At 36.6% G+C, this 16,863-nt stretch overlaps 2 long non-coding RNA genes across 2 annotated transcripts in view; one reads left to right on the forward strand and one right to left on the reverse strand.

Moving 5' to 3' along the window:
- LOC139706227 (uncharacterized) overlaps nucleotides 1–16,863 on the reverse strand; it is a 101,631-nt gene that overhangs the window by 14,213 nt on the left and 70,555 nt on the right. The gene's annotated exons all lie outside the window — the stretch shown is intronic.
- Nucleotides 2,424–16,863, forward strand: part of LOC139706228 (uncharacterized) — a 51,565-nt gene continuing 37,125 nt past the window's right edge. Inside the window, exon 1 of the long non-coding RNA XR_011707864.1 lies at nucleotides 2,424–2,557. This is a non-coding gene — a long non-coding RNA (uncharacterized lncRNA). The remainder of the gene's footprint in view (nucleotides 2,558–16,863) is intronic.

Below are 16,863 nucleotides of genomic sequence, written 5' to 3' on the forward strand. Positions count from 1 at the left end.
GGAAAAATAACCTAACAACCATGGATTATAGTTTTATGCAGGCACATTCTTTAGGATTCATAGTGGACCTATGACATTTAAAATGAAGTTTTGTTTTTCATTTCTGCTTGTTTTGTTTTGCATTGCAGCAAATGTGCATGTGTGTAAATATGTAGATATGGTATGTGTGTGTGTGTGTGTGTGTGTGTGGTCTATATGGCATGATAGATTTCACTGTCACATGAAGTAAGTTTAATTGTATTTTTCTACCTCTGTTCTACCTCTTCACAATTTTCTGTGTTCTTGCCACAGTCTACTGGCTGCCCACTCACAACATACACACATACATACATTCTGTCTCTAAGGTAAAATGGTACCAATGGGAGATATGGAAAGGTCAGCATTTCTCTTCACTTTTCAGTGACTCATCTAGCCAACTCAAAGTGAGATTTGCAATTTTAATTGCCTCACCAATAAGTCTCCTTTGGTTTCCTTGATCTTTTGGGGTAGTTTTGTGGGTTTGGGGGTATTGGACATTAAAAGCAGCGATGTTGGAGGTAGAGGCTAAGCTGGATAAACATGAAGGACCCTCAGGGTTCTTGGGCATGTGGAGACCCTCTCGTGGAAAATGAACTGGCATGTCTAAGATTCCTGCTTATGTGGGGTAGGGACTAAGTAATGACCCAGCTTGTGAAATCAGCCCTCTGGGGCTGGCATGGGGTCATAAACCAGGCCAATTAAATTCTTAGAGGAAAATATAATTGTGTAAACTTCAAATGTTGAGTTGAACTATTCAACAGTAAGTTGTTCTTTTAACTACCAACAGAGTCTGAGCCCACTGCCTCTTCCTGTTAGGCCAGTAACTAATGGCAGCTCCAGGCTTGAGCATCTGGGTGCTGGGAGAAACATAGCCTTTCCCCCCAAAGTTTTAATGTCCTAATGGTCAAAAATGAAGTGCTATTGATAACAGAAATGATATTTTGGATTTAGAGTGGTTTCTAGAGTGGATTTCAACTTTGGGGCTGTTGAAATGGGGTGAATGTGTTTTCATGTAAGAACTATGTGTTTTTTGTAAGCCAGAGGATGGAGTATTATGGGACAAACACTCCCAAATTTCATGAGTTGAATCCATAAACCCCACTACCTTAGAATGTTAGTGTACTTGGAAATAGGGCCTTTAAGAGGTAATCAATGTAAAATGAGGTCATATGATAGTCCTAATCCAATGGTTGGTGTCCTTACAAGAAGAAGAGATTAGGGAACAGTCTTATATTTGCACAGAGGTAAGACAAGTGGGATCAAAGTTAGAAGTCAGCTATCTTCAAACCAAAGAAAGAAGCTTCAGAAGACATCAGACCTGCTAACACCTTGATCTTGCACTTCCTACTTCCAGAACTGTGAGAAATCTGTTGTTCAAGTCATCCAATCTATGATATTTTGTTATGGAAGCTTTAGAATACTAATATAGTCACCTAGTCCAGGAAATATTATCATCTGTCTGATTATTTTTTAGTTTAAACACTGTAAGTAATAGACACCATAGGGAAGGAGAAGATTCAGGTTTGGGGAGACTTAAAGTTTATACAATTTTGGAGAGTCCTCCTTGAGGAAAAACAAGCAAAAATAGTTAAGCAAGTGAATATTTCTAGAATAAGAAAATAAATCACAATTAATTTTTAAAAAGCTGACAAATTAAAAAACACATGATTACATGAACATGTTGGTCAGGCCTCTCACCAAATACTTCAGATGAAGCCCCTGAGGCTCCTCCTTGGTTAGCTGCATGGTACATTGCCTGTTGAAATGATAGAAAGAGCAGATCCCTCTGTGGTTAGATTTTCTGTCTTCCCATTCTTTCATTAACATTATCACAGAAGATTTGTAGATGAATTTCTTTCTCTTGAGCCTCTATTAGACCCTTAATTTATGTTTCAGTCTAGCCAAATAATCTCTCCACACAAACATGGCGCCTTCTGGAGGAATCCTTGCAACATCCTGTTCTGTATAGTAATGAGTCATGGTCAGTTACTCTGTTCAGCAGCATTTTATGTAGATCCTCCTAACTGGGCTTCTTTGGCCCCAGCAGCTGCAGTTGATAGAGAAAATTGAGGAGGTTGGTGTCCATGGTGCAAAGAAAAATGCCTGTGCAGTTACACAAAAAATCTGAGAATAGGGGTGAGGTTGTTCAGTTTTGGAATTCACTGGATCTCAAATTAGGTTGCCAGTTGCTGAGGTCATTTGTATGACCCTTTTTCCATTTTCATAGGCAAAGCTTCCCTCTTGCTCAAGACAAAAACTCATAAAACTGTGCCAGAGAAATATGATTTTTTTTCACACTTCACAAAGCTGTCAAAAAGCCTTGGTTCACCAGTTTTACTTTTAACGTGCAAAACCTTTCACACAGCTCCAGGCACAACCCAGAATCTGGTCGCCAACCAGTTGGATTAGCTTCCAAAGGAAACAGTAGAAGCATTGTTGGAGAAGAAGATGGCATTGACTTCAGCTGGAGCTGGCAGGGGTGTTCATATTCTTTTGAACAGAGGCACTGGCTTCTGCAAAGACAACCTTCATTTCAGAGGTAGGTTTAAAAGCACAAGTGCTTGTTTTTGTGGGTGATATCTGTGTGTATTTACTTACATAGTATTTTCACCTCTTGGATATAGGTCACATTTTCATCTTTCTCTTATGGATGGGACATCTGGAGAGCAGTTGGGTGTTATTTCTTGGGACACTGGTTGATTAGTTTTATCAAATTATCTTTGACTCTCTTACACATGCCTCTCAGTCCTAATAGTTTGTCCTGGATTTTATCATGCTTTCCTTTTTTAAATAATTTCCCATGCTCACTCTAAAGATATTTGATTAACAAAACTATATTATATTTGGCCATGTACTTGCTCCTTCCTTTCTTCTCTGTCTACATCAGTGTTTCCCAAAGTAGGCTCCCTGGACCAGGGGCATTGGCATTAACAGGGAACTGATTAGAAAACAGATTCTCAGACTTTACTGTGGACTGACTGAATCAGTGAGTCGGTGTGCTAAATGGGGTTCATTTTAAAACACTGATCCCATGAGGTAAGTGTTATTTTCCAGCTTCTACAAGTAACAGGCTAGGGTTCAGGGAGGTTGTGCACATACACAGCCAAGACAGGAGATGGCTTGGAAGATTTTTAGCCATGGCTGCCCACCCCACTCTTCACCAGTTCCTCCTCTGTGCTTGCTTTGCAACATGAGACAAACTCACATGCCTCATGGCTTTCTGCACAGAAGCCCTCTATGATATAAATTTTGAAGACACCTCCAAGGATGCGACATTAGTAAAGAATGGAGCCAAGATTCAAAGGTAGTATGCTCTGATTTAATCCCCGTGCTTTCTTCTTTATTTTGCTGCTTTCTCAGAACTAATTGTTCATAATGTGTAGGACTAGGCTCAGTGGAGGTCACAGAGTTGAACAATAGAGTCCTAACCCTTAAAAAGGTAGAGGATAGCTGGAGACTCTCTTCTGTGGCTCTACGCATTCATTGGGAAAGCATATAAAGCACAAAAATAGATGCCTTAAGGCCAACAACGTGGGATATGATCCCTAGCTCCCCTTACCCACAAGCTCTGACCACAGGCAAAGTTACCTAACCTTTTTGAACTTCATGTCAATATTAGTATAGTGAAGGTAATAACATTGATCTCATGGGCTTGTTGTAAGGATTTGTTGGTATTGTGTATATAAAGGGTTTAGTACAGTGCCTTAAAAATACTAATGTTTTAAATTTTGTTGTCATTATTATTACCTACTCAATATTGTTCTTGATAGAGGGAAAGATAATGAAGAGAAAATTCTAGGTACATCATGTGCTGTCACGAAATGATAGTGTTTTTTTTTTTTTTTTTAATTATAAGTGCAGTCATGTTTATTAGCACTGGCTGTGATGTCACTTGCTGCAGTCTGGCTGGGCACGATTCAGGAGCCACTTGTCAAAAGAAATGAACTTTATTTTTAGAACCACCCAAGCCAAACAAAACAGCTCCTCAGGAAAAACCCTCAGAGTCCAACTGCCACCACCGGCTTCCCACAAGCCTCTCTCACCCCCACAAGCCTCTCCACCTCCCACAATCCTCCTGCTCTTGAGGCCGATTGGCTGGGTCGTGTGGGCGGAGCCAAAAAAGTCCCCCAATGAGCAGCTCCGTGGTCTGAAAGGGCAGGGAAACAGCCCAATGAGCATCACTGCAGAGGAGCCAATCAGCTAGATGTTGCTGGGGCCGCTGTGAGCCAATCATCAGCCGGCAGCTAGAAGTTTGCTGGCAGCTGAAAGTTTGCTGGGGCCCCTTCCGCTGTGGCTCTCAACAGTCACTTCCTGTGCCAGTCAGCTGGAGAGTGGCTGGAGAGGTATAATCTACCAGGACACAAGGGAAGCACAAGAGGATCATGGTACCACTGGGCTTCCCAAGCTTGAGTAAGCCAAAAGAAGTTGAGTGATTGTGGGGATGTGCCACAGTTTTGATCATTTGAATGTTGCCTTTTCAACTTCCTTTGACACATGAATTTGTAGTAAAGAGCAGGACAGCAGTTTAAAAATGTGGAATAAAAGAGTGTTTCACAAAGACCAAAGGGTTCTTGTATTTCACTAAAATGGATATGACCAAACAACAGTGGGAACCAAACTGAATTTCTCACCTCTCCTGTGTTTCAATCACATTTGTCATTTGTTGAATGCACTTAGTCATCTGTGGTTTCTTAACCATAGACCCCAGTCACAGACTGACTCAGGAACTTTAGCAATTCTACACCATCCACAACTTAGGGTCTAACTATGTTCGTGTGCTTTTTTCAATTTTGGTAAAATTTTATTAAGAATTAAATTCGAGCCTCATAGATAGAATGTAAGAAGGAGCTTTGGGTTACAATCTTTACTTCCAAGGACTTTGGGGAAAATACATTTAATAAGATTGGGGTATTTTGGATTTTGATTTTCTTTTCTTAAGGAAAAGATGAAATGTATAAAGAATTCTATGATTTCTAGATGGATGAGACAGAAATTACTAGCTTGAAGTTTGCAAAAATGGGCAATGACTACATTTCCCAAGAAAGTAATCTCACAACATTTTATGGCCATTGGTTCATTTTATGCATGAGTAAACAATGGTAAAATTAAGTGATGTATAAGAAGGTTTGCAACTGGCTGAGGCCTTTAAAATTCTTCAGATGCCCTAACTCTTCATAGAGCAGGAGTTAATTTTTACAGTGTGGGAAAACTGCCACATTTTTTCATGAAAAACTCTTGCAAGAGAACAATCCTGTGCTAACTAAAGGGTTAACATGTGATGGTAATATTTTCTTCCACCAGGTGCCATGCTACCCTTTTCAGATAGCAGAAGCACAGTTGTAGCATCAGACCACTGAAACACATCTAATCAGATCTAATGTATCTTTGCCCTGGTTGCCCCCATAAGCTTCCTACTTTCCTTTTTTCCAGTTCTTTGGATCTGGGTTTCAGCTAACTGTTCTTGTATATTCTTTGCTCAGATTTGGCTGGTTCTTCACGTTGGCTTTGTTCTTTCTCTTCCTGACTTCAGGGCTAACACTGCCCAGCTCCTCTCCACCCACCCAGATCCCTCTCACCCTGGAAGCTGACCTTAGTATCTTACATATTGCATCTTACCCAGTTGATAGCTGAAGTAGGCAGCTGTGTTTAGTTCAGAACACTGGCTTTTAAGATTAAATAGAAATCTAATTAGCAAATGTATTCACAGCCTTTCCTATTTTAGGATATTTAAGAGTCATCTATCTTCAATATCATATTATCTATGTGTCTTGAGTAGGCTGTCTTTATAGGTTATGGGAATAATAATTATCATCTCACTAAGATGATTTCTCTATTATTGTTTTACATTTTTATATGATCAAAAAAGCTCATATTACTATACCTGCTGTAATGAATAAAATTCTCATTTATCTGTTTCCATATAATCATGCTAAACACGTCAGTAAATTGTTATGTTCTCTTAAAACTTAACCAGCCCTTTGAAATAATCTTTATACTACTAAATTATTTGCTAAACATTAATTTATGAATGGTGTAAAAATCAACTTAAACTCAGATGAATAAGCTCAAATAGAATAAGCAAGTTCTGCAATATGATTTACTTGTCCATGGTACAAAAATAAATTTATATCAAATAGCACAAATAGAATTAATAGAAAGTTTTAAAACACTTTATTTTCCTATTGAAACTTGTGAACCATTTTTAAAGTTTCTACTTGGATTATATACACCAGTGCCACTATTTACCCTCTGAGAGAATGCCCTTTCTCACACTAGTTTGGGTAACAACAGTAAAGACATCTAATACCTTTGAAGACTTTTCTGTGTTCCAGACACTGTCTAGATGTGATCTCCGTGTTAGTTAATCCTCTAACTACGTGCAGCAGGTACTATTATTACTTCTCATTCACATATGAAGAAATGGAGACAAATGCTAAGTAACTCACCCCAACTCACATCAATTATAAGTGGTCTGGGAAGAATCAAACCCAGACTTCCCCTAGAGCCTGTATCCCAAGCCCTTATTCTATGGCCTCCCTAACTAGAACTCAGAATTTCACCAAGACCAGGGGCACCTGAGAGGCTGCAGGAAACAAAGGGAGAGACAGCATTGAGTAACTGTATCTAGTTTCACTCTCTCCTTAAATCCCAATAAAAATAACAGTAAAGGGATTTCTTTTAAAGACAAAATTGAAAAGAGGGGGAAATGGGAGATGAGATGGTCACAACAAAATTTAAAAAGCTGGAAAGATGATGGAGAAGGAGGAACTAAGTAACTGAATACTAAGCCAGCAATGGGAAGTCCATTTAGAACTAACAAACAACCCAGAATCCATTCAAGTCTTGGGAATTGGTAGCAGTATGAATCTCTGGACTGGGAATGAGGAAGGAAAGATTGAAACCTGTTAAGAAATTGTTATGATTTAGATGTGAAATGTCCCCCCAAAACTCATGTGTGATACAATGCAAGAAAGTTCAAAGGTGAAATGATTGGGTTATACGAGTTTTAACCTAATCATTGCATGAATCCCCTAGTAGGGATTAACTGAATGGTAACTGAAGGCAGGTCGGGTGTGGCTGGAGAAGGTGGGTCATTGGAGGTGTGCCTTTGGGGCATATATTTTGTATCTGGAAAGCAGGCTGTCTTACCTCCTTTCTCCCCACCACTCCACCAACCCCCTGCGTTCTGGTGTGATGTCCTGAGCTGCTTTCCTTCATCACACTCTTTCACCATGATGTTCTGCTTTATCTCAGGCCCCAAGGAATACAGTTGGCTATCTATGGACTGAGACCTTAGAAACTTGAGCGCCAAATAAATTTTTCTCCACTAAAATTGTTCCTGTCAGGTCTTTTGGTCACAGCAGCAAAAATGCTGATTGAAACAAAAACTGACTCTTAGATCTACCTGACATGTTCTCTCACCCTGTTCTACTAAATATTTAAGGATTGTTTATTTGATATAATCATTAAAATCATCTGAGCTCAGAGTTTTATGGTTTTTAATGAAAATTTCAATTCTTTTAATAGATATCATCTCACACTCCTGAAAATGATTTAAATATAAAAATGTGACAAGACTAAATGTCAGTGAGGATATTGCATAACCAGACTTCTCATATCATGTGAGTAGAAGTGTAAAATTGTAACACCATTTTGGAGAACTGTCAGAAAGTTTTCTGGAAAATTAAATTTACATTTATCCTATCATCAAGGATTCTACATTACCTTTAACATCTTGAATTCTAGCACAGTGTCTGTGATTTAATTATCATATACCCCTCCATTTATAAAAGAAAAAATGAAAGTATATATCCATGAAAAGGAATGTTTGTGACAACCTTATCAGATTTGCCAAAAGTTGGAAACATCCAGATTTTCCATCAATAGGAGAATAACCAAGAAAAAACAAATTGCTGTAGGGTAATAATGGAATACTACTCTGTAAAAAAAGGATTGAACTACTTACTAGTGTATTCAGCAACATGATGAATCTCAATAAATTGTATTGAGCTACAGATACTAGACACAAGAAAGTAAAGTCTGATTTTTTTTTACTTTAAAGTCCAAGAGCAAGGAAAGTTCTTCTGTGGTGATACAGTCGAACAGTGGTTTTCTCTGGGATAGGAGAGAGATTGCCAGGAAGATGTATGAGTGGACCTTCAGTTATTATGGAAATATTCTGTATCTTGTTTTAGGTAGTGGTTACATAGATGTACACAGTGTAAAAACTCATCAAATAGAACACCTATAATCAGTACCTTGTGTTTACAGGTAGTAGCACAAACAAAATGTCCACCTATGAATTCGATCTAAAACAAAAACAAAATTTGATGTTTTGAAAACTTTCTATGAGCTTTATACATACAAATTAATTCAGTCCTTGTGTTATCTCCAAGTGATCATTGTACTATATCAATTTCATCATCAAGGAAACCAAGGTCCATAAAATAAGAAACTTGCCCAAGGTGAGTCAGAGGTAAAGTTGGAATTTGAACCCAATAATATGGCTCTAGAGCCTGTACCTTGTGACATCTCAGTAACTAAAAACAGAGAAGATAGGGAAGAAAGAAGGTTGAGAAAAAAGTGACAACTAAATAATAAATCTTAAAATGGAACTTATTTTGACAAATTTTACTGTAGCACAGAAAAAAGATCCAGGTGGTTCTTGGGAGCTAGAATCTGGACATGAGTGACCAAGGAGCAAAAGACAGGGAGGTTCTTTCAGGTCCTGGCCTCCCTTCCTAGTAAGGTGCTTGGTCTCAGTGAAAGAATGCTTCTGAGTCACATTGCCTAGGCACTAGAATTGAGGAGGGGCCACTGGGCTCCTGTGCTGTCTTAGCACCAGGGCTTGATATGGCATAGCTGTTCCAGAGCATTACCTTTAACATCAGTCAGACCTAAATTCTAGCACAGTGATTGAATCTTCATATAACCCTCTATGCCTCACTTTTCTCATCCATAATCCCAAGATGATAATACCTCTGTATGGTAGTTCTTGTTGGTTTGAAATGAGATAAGATACATACAGCAATACATCAGGGTGCCTGCCCTGTATTTATTCTCTCCTTCCTCTTCAAAGATGCCCTACTTTGTTCCAGGTAGCAATGTGCCTGGCTAAACACCTTTTCAGATGCCTTCACACTTAGGGGTGTTCATGGGACACAGCTCTAACTGAAAAGAATAAAAGGGATAAACAGAAGTCTGCCAGTCATCTCCTATCATCTTCTTCTTCTTCCTGTCTGTAACTTCAAAGTGAACCTGGAGATGAAGGGACCATATTGCAACCATGAGGATAAAAGCTGTATGCTAAGAACAAAAATAAGAAGCTTGAGTTCCTACTGATTCTTGGAGCCCCCAACCCAGCTCAGAATGACTTACAACAGAATTCTTACTACTGGGAAAAATAAGTCCCCCAGTGGCCAAGCTGCTGTACTTTGGGTTTCCTTTACATATATCTGAATGCCGTCCTTAACTTATTTTACATACAGATAGTTGAAGAAGATCATTAGTAGGTGGCAGATAACTGCCCACCCCCACAAATAAGCTAAGAACATACCTGTGTTGTTTCTCCCTCTGGTGTAGAGCTCATAACGAAACATATCACTGGGAAATATTCTTTGTTGAAACAGGGGTATGTCAATATATCACATCTTTTTTCATGTGTGTAATTGCTTTTCCTGGGTATAGGCATTAATATGTAACATTCTCAAGCATGATTTCAAGATTTCTCTGTTAACACTTTAATTTCTAGAAGTTAGAATATATATTGGATGATGTTTTAGCACCATGCTCTTGTCTTGAAGACATTTAAAGGATGAGTGAAGCTTGCCTTCCTCTCCTTCAAAGCCAACTTGTTTAGTATAAAATAATAATACAAATAAACAGCACTTACTAAGCATTTGCCATGCTTACAAAGTTCTGAGTGCTTTATGTAATTCAACTTAATTCTCACAAAACTTCCTTGAAGTGACACTATTATTAGAAATATTTAGCAGAATCAATTCCCTATTATAAATATTTATAAAAAGTGAGTCAGTAATTAAGCAACATTGCAAGTAAGGGAGCTAGGAATTGCAATTTGCAGTGACACCAAACCTTCCTAGCATTACTTCTGTGCCATAATTTCAAATGCTGCCTAAAATTACTTGTGCTCAAAACTGGTCAATAAGACTTTGAAATATTTAGTTGCTGTGCATTCAGGTGTATGTATGTTTGTTGTGGGAGGGAGAAAAAAGAAATGAAGATGGATGGTAAATTTTTTGTTTTGAGATGGAAAATGAAAGATTGTAAGTAAGGAGAAATTTCTTTTTAAAGGTTAAAAGTGCAAAATGAAAAATGTCATTTTTTAACACCTAGTTCATGGTCGCAGGCTTTTGGACAAACAGTTTTGGTCTTCCAAACCGGAAAGAAATGTTAATAAAGTTATCTATCATCTGATGTAAATTTCTTTTTTTTTATTGGTTGTTCAAAACATTACAAAGCTCATGACATATCATCTTTCATACATTTGATTCAAGTGGGTTATGAACTCCCATTTTTACCCCAAATACAAATTGCAGATTCACATCGGTTACACATACACGTTTTTACATAATGCCATATTAGTGACTGTTGTATTCTGCTACCTTTCCTATCCCCTACTATCCCCCACCCCTCCCCTCCCATCTTCTCTCTCTACCCCATCTGCTGTAATTCAATTCTCTCCCTTGTTTTTTTCCCCCTTTCCCCTCACAACCTCTTATATGTAATTTTGTGTAACAATGAGGGTCTCCTTTCGTAAATTTCTAAGAGGCAGAAAAATTTCTTAAATCATTAAGAGAAGAAATTAAGAAGTCCACAAAACATATAAAATTTTAAAATGTTGCAAAAACATGATTTCTTCTTTTAAAACAATGATTCAAATGAAGAAGAGTTATCACAAGATAGCTATCAGCAACTTGCTAACATTATATCTAACATTATGAGCACTTTTTCCTTGTAATTCAGTTTAGGGTAGATGTCAGAAGAGAGTCCCATGGAATGAAACTTAACTAATGATAAGCAGGGTTTAAATAATTTAAAAGGCTGTGTATATTAGCATGCACCTGTAATCTGGAGACTTAGAAACCTGAGGCAGGAGGATAACAAGTTTGAGGCCAGTTTGGGCAACTTAATGAGACCCTCTCAAAATAAAAAATGTCAGGGGCTGGTGTTCAGTGGTAAAGTGTCCCTGGGTTCAATCCCTAGTACCACAAAAAGTTAAATTTTTAAATAAATAAACAAATAATACAAATTCTGCATTATGGTGTGCAATGGAAAAATCTGACTTAATATTTTATCTTCATTTCAAAAAATGGAAGTGAACAGTGGATTAACTGAACTAGATATATAGAGCAGTTTGATTTGAAACAATGGTAAAGAAATACGTTTAAAATCTTATCTTTCAATTTCTATTTGAGTCATTTTGGACTATTGCATCATGTTATTTCTGGCTGAAAGTTTTTTAAACAATGTGTATGCAGGATTAGTCCTGGAGAACAGCAAATACAGTCAAGCAATGAAGAGGTAGAATTGGGAGAAAGACACGGGTGCTGGCTAGCCAAGGTCAATACTGGAAAGTCACAAGGATATGTTGACAGCTATGCCAGAAAAGTAGAGCATTACCAGCCCTGCAAGAGCAATCCAAATGTCTTTCAGTGGGCTAAAAATAGACATACATGTTTTTGTCACATGATAACCTACATAGTCTGCCTGACTTGACACATTATGAAATTGTTGAGACACTTGATTGTCTGATATTTTCTAATATTGCTTATGTCAAAAAATCACTTAATAAACTTTTGGCATCCATTTCTAATTAGGAAAGTAGAAATGGACTAGAAATCGCAATGTTCATTAAACTTACAGAGAGTGCCATACTCAATGGCAAAGCAAGGGCAGTGTGTCCAAGAAACTAAAAAATGTACAGAATCTGCTTAGTCTTACTGTTTTATATTTGTTTTGAGGTTCTGGCCATGGCAATAATGCTACACTATGAAATAAAAGGTGTGAGTAAATATAAGACAAAAATTATTACAAACGTTAAATTATTTTAGTTTCAGAACTAAAGAGATACAACTAAAATTATTGAAACAAGGGAGGCAGTTAAGTGGTAAAGCACAAGATGAATATATGAAATAAATGTTGTTTGTGTGATCAATAACTAGTTAGAAAATTTCATTCACAATAGTAACCTAAAGCACAAAATAACTAGGAAAATACTAAGAGAAAAGTGTTATTTTTATAAAATAAATCATAAAATAATTTGAAATATAGAAATGGAAGACATTTCATGTTTCAATAAGGATACTATTAAAAATAAATTTCTCATTTGCCAGTTAAAATTGAAGCCATTTTTTTAGCTTAATGAAAATGATTCTAACATTGATCTAGGTAATAAACATAGAGATGAGAATGGTTTATAAAATCTTGAACAAAGGGATATTGAAGTCAGAGTCACAATTTTATCATACAGTAAAATATAATAAAGAACTCTGATGATTAAAGCCACATGGTATTGGCAAAGAATTGACAATCAATGAAACAAAATAGATAACTTTGAAACCGATTCTAGTATGTAGAAGAACATATTATATAATAAAGGAAATGTCATAAACCAATAGGGAAGGCTTTTTCATCCAACAAATAAGATTGAGAGCACTAATAAACTTCAGATAAAATAAGATCCTCAGAGTAGATGAAACATGAATTGAGAATACACCTATAAAAAAGAGACCAAATCTTGCTAATAATTCAGGAAACCTAAATTAAGATCACATTCATTTATCATTTAATACCCACTGGACTTGCAAACATTAGCAAATAATGAATGCTGGATAAAAATGTAGATTAAAGCAAAATCTGTATCTTGTTGTTTAAGTTAGGCACAAACTCCTGGGACGACGAAAAGAAAATCCCAGGCTATTGAATAGCAAAATGAAATTCTTATAAAACTCCAAAACCAGTGAAAGTAATGTTATTATTTGTTATGTAATAACATGTTATTAGAAGGCTGTCTGTGTTTTTAGGCAGAGTCATGTTAAATCCAACACTGAGAGAACAGGGTTTCTCAACCTTGGCACTACTGATATTTTGGAGCAGATAATTCTTTGTTGTGAGAGATGACCTGAGGTATTGTTGGATATTTTGTGACATCCTTAGATGCCATCGTCAATGCCATCCCCCAAGTTATGACCACCAAAAATGTCCCAAGGGAGATAAAATTTTCCCCAAATAAGAACCTCTTGGAGAGAAGAGGAAAGTCCAAGTTATAACTCTCTTCATTCTGGTGTGACTTGTAGGTTCATGATATCATTTTATTAATACACTTCATACATTTCACATACATCAGATATTATATAATTTAAAATTAAATATATGTGTAATACATAGAAACCATGCTAAATTAAAATATCCCAAAATTAAGAGTATATTTCCTTAGAGTTAGAAATTATTGATGGTTTCTAGTTTCTTCCTCATATTGTTTTAAAAAGAATAGAACATGCACCAGTTTTATTAAAATATTATATTTTGAAAACTTCTATAAATGAGATTTTATGGCCCTATCTGATTATCATGAGAGAGTATGACACAGGTGGAATCATTTCAGAACTCATGAAAAAGTACATCCTTTATTTTGTCATTTTATTATATAATTATTTTTAAGAAACAATGTGGCATGATATGTATTTTTCTTTTGGTTATCCTATGTCTGAGAATGCATATTAATATACTGAGCACCCAGTTTCATTTTTATAATCGATAATAAAAAGGGATTTGAAATTATCTGAAGATTTGCTGTATTTGCAACTGCTGGCTTGGTTAGTCCCAGGCCTGTGATAAACCCTGGCATTTATTTAATCTGTTCTCTACCAGCAGCTGACGCACAGCATGCTCTGTTCTTTGTATTTCTAATTTTTGTGAACCCTTTGATCAAAATCTGATGATGTCAAAAACAAAACAATAGGATCCGGGGCAGTGGCAGCTAAATGAGTTCAAGAAGTTGTTTAAAGCATTGTCACAGTCCAGAAAATGATTCCTTTCCTTCAAACTAGATCCAAATCCTGAATGTTAAAGGGGAGAGAATTAAATATTATTTTATTTATTCTTGGTGAGAACATGCTGCCATAGCTCAACTGATAAATATTCAACATAAGCCCTATGGTACCATAATGAAGGGTCACCTCAGCCAACACATGCTGGAATCTCCTCCTCTACTATGGAGGAAATGCTTATCTTTCTCTGCTCATGGGATCGGTTAGCAGATATTTTTATGGCATAAGCATATGCCACCTAACACTGTTTAACTTTCATTTTTAGAGGACACAGAACAATAAGAAAGGCCCTGGATTTGATCCAAACTCTTCTTATATAATCTAGAAGAAATCACCTAACCACTCTGAAATTTTGTTTCCTTGCCCAAGAAATGAGAGTAACCAGAACACCTGGTGACCTTACAGGGTGGCTGAGGGAACCTCTTAACCCTGGGTCTGTGAAAGTACTTCATAACTATTTATATTTGTCTAACTATCCCTGTATCTATATGCTGGTAGCTCTAGGGAGATATAGTATGTAATAGATTGGTAGGTTCAGGTTATCACTAGAGATTTCCACTCTGGCAAACCACATATTTTCATGGGGGTCAGAAAAAGAAAGTGAAATGGTTTGTGGATTGTTTGCTTGTGTTTTTGGTTTTGAGAGTAGCCTCACTCTACATACCTCACAGTCTTTCTCGCCTTTCCCAATAGTCAAGCATTTCAACCACCACTAACGTGGTTTGGATCAACATTGATAAATTCAAAGACCACTGCCTGATCCCTCAGATCTCCAAAACTCCAGAAATAGATTTGTCTAACTTATTGGTTCTTAACCAGAAGCAATTTTTTTACCCATCTCCCAAGGGCCTATAACAATGTCTGGAGATATTTTGGGTTATCACGATTTGGATGATGGCTCTGTTGTTCTCTAGTAGGCAGAGGCCCAGGATGCTGCTAAATAAACTAAAACACACAGGACAGCCCTTCATTTTAAACAATTATCCAATGCCAAAGGTCAATGTGCCAACATTGAGAAGCCTTGATATAAGTGAATATTGGGCAATGCAGAAATTATCTGATTGCTCTGAAACTTATCCTCCATCCCACCTGTGCATCCAAAGTAACTGGCCAAGTTTAGAATTCCAATGGTCCTACTTGTTATATTGTTTACACCATATAATAGGATTTTAACAAGTCTAGTGTGTCAATATCTTTATTTAAATTCAATTAGCCTTCATGGAATTAAGACAACTGAGTATTTTGATATTACATTCAATTGTAGTCAAGTAGAATATTCTTCATGCTCTTAAAAAAAATATCTCCGATTTTCTGTGCATTGAGTCTTTGCAGTTGGTTCCTCAGCTATTTTTTTTTTTTTCTGAAGTGAGGTAGAAAAGCTCCTACTTAGGAGATGAACCACTATATTCCATCTTAGAGATACTGAGTCAGGAAATTTTCTCATTATATTGGAAGGAATTCTAATCATCCAGAGGGCAGGAAAATAAAACAGAAGGTAAAGGATGTCAGATGGTTTCAAGGCAAATGAGGTGGTAACTGTTAAGCTGTGTTGGCCAGAAATGGAAAGGAGGCAAGGGATACCTATATCAACTTAACACCAGTGATAAGAATCCTGGTGGGTTAGTAACTGCAGTATATTTTGATAAAAATATCTCCCTACAATTATCAAAATATAATATAGAATAATAAAACATTTAGATGGGTCAGAGTTATATAGCCAATAAGTAAGTTATGTGGGAAATAAGATACTGCTTACTGTAATTTTTTTAATCAAACTGGTGATATAAGCTGATCTACTGAGAATAAGACAGCTTTCTTAAATTTCACTGTAATTTAGGAAACAATTTTGAAGAAATACATCCAAAGAAAAATCATTATTTATTCTTAAATGGAGATAATATGTTTCTTTAAAATTTTTCTTCTCTAACTCCTTAACATTGGCAGCATGACTAATGAACCTGGTAGTATGAGAAAGCTGCAAGGCAATGACATCACAGTATGTAATTTGTCCCTTGTGTACTCAGGAAGTCAAAGTTCTCTTGTACACTTAAAGAAGCAAAAGGCCTAACTTGAAATGGGAATATTATCCAAAAGAATCAAGTTGAAATGTTCTCTTTCTCCTTCAACCCAACTTTCTCCCCTGTAGCTTTAAAGTTTGGAATTAGGTTGTTATAATAGTCTGACTTTCATTTATAATTAGTCGATGATTGAAGAAAGAAAGAAGGAAGGAAGACTCTTGCTGTGCATTAAAATCATGAACATGCAATTTTCTCTGAGTTTCTGGTGCCTGATGAAGTTCCTTACACTGATTTTCTTTCTCCAACAACTGAAATACCTACTAATACTTTCTGGCTCTAAAGCAATTGCACAGCATTGGCTACATATGTTTACCATTATCCACAGAACTGTCAGACCCTTTATTCCAGTGGAGGCATGTGTGGAAATAGGCCAGAACGCAAGGGAACACAGTTCCGGTAGTGAAATTAGCAACTGGACAACATTCCCAGGGAAGCGGCTGAGTTCAGTTCTGGCAGAAATCCATTGCTGCTTGTACAAAAAAAAAAAAAAAAAAAACAAATAAATAAAAGGAAAAGAAATACAAAGGATAAACTATATCTGGGGAAGCCAAAAGGAGGTAAATATATATGATTTGCACAGCCTATCAAAACATAACCCTGATCTTTCTTTTTGTTTATGCTAAGATTTTGTTTTTATGTTTGAGTTGTGATTTTGAAATGGCAAAATGTCTTTCTGAACCTGAGTTATCTATGAA

Source organism: Marmota flaviventris, chromosome 6 (genome assembly GCF_047511675.1).
Source record: "Marmota flaviventris isolate mMarFla1 chromosome 6, mMarFla1.hap1, whole genome shotgun sequence".
Classification (NCBI taxonomy): Eukaryota; Metazoa; Chordata; class Mammalia; order Rodentia; family Sciuridae; genus Marmota; species Marmota flaviventris.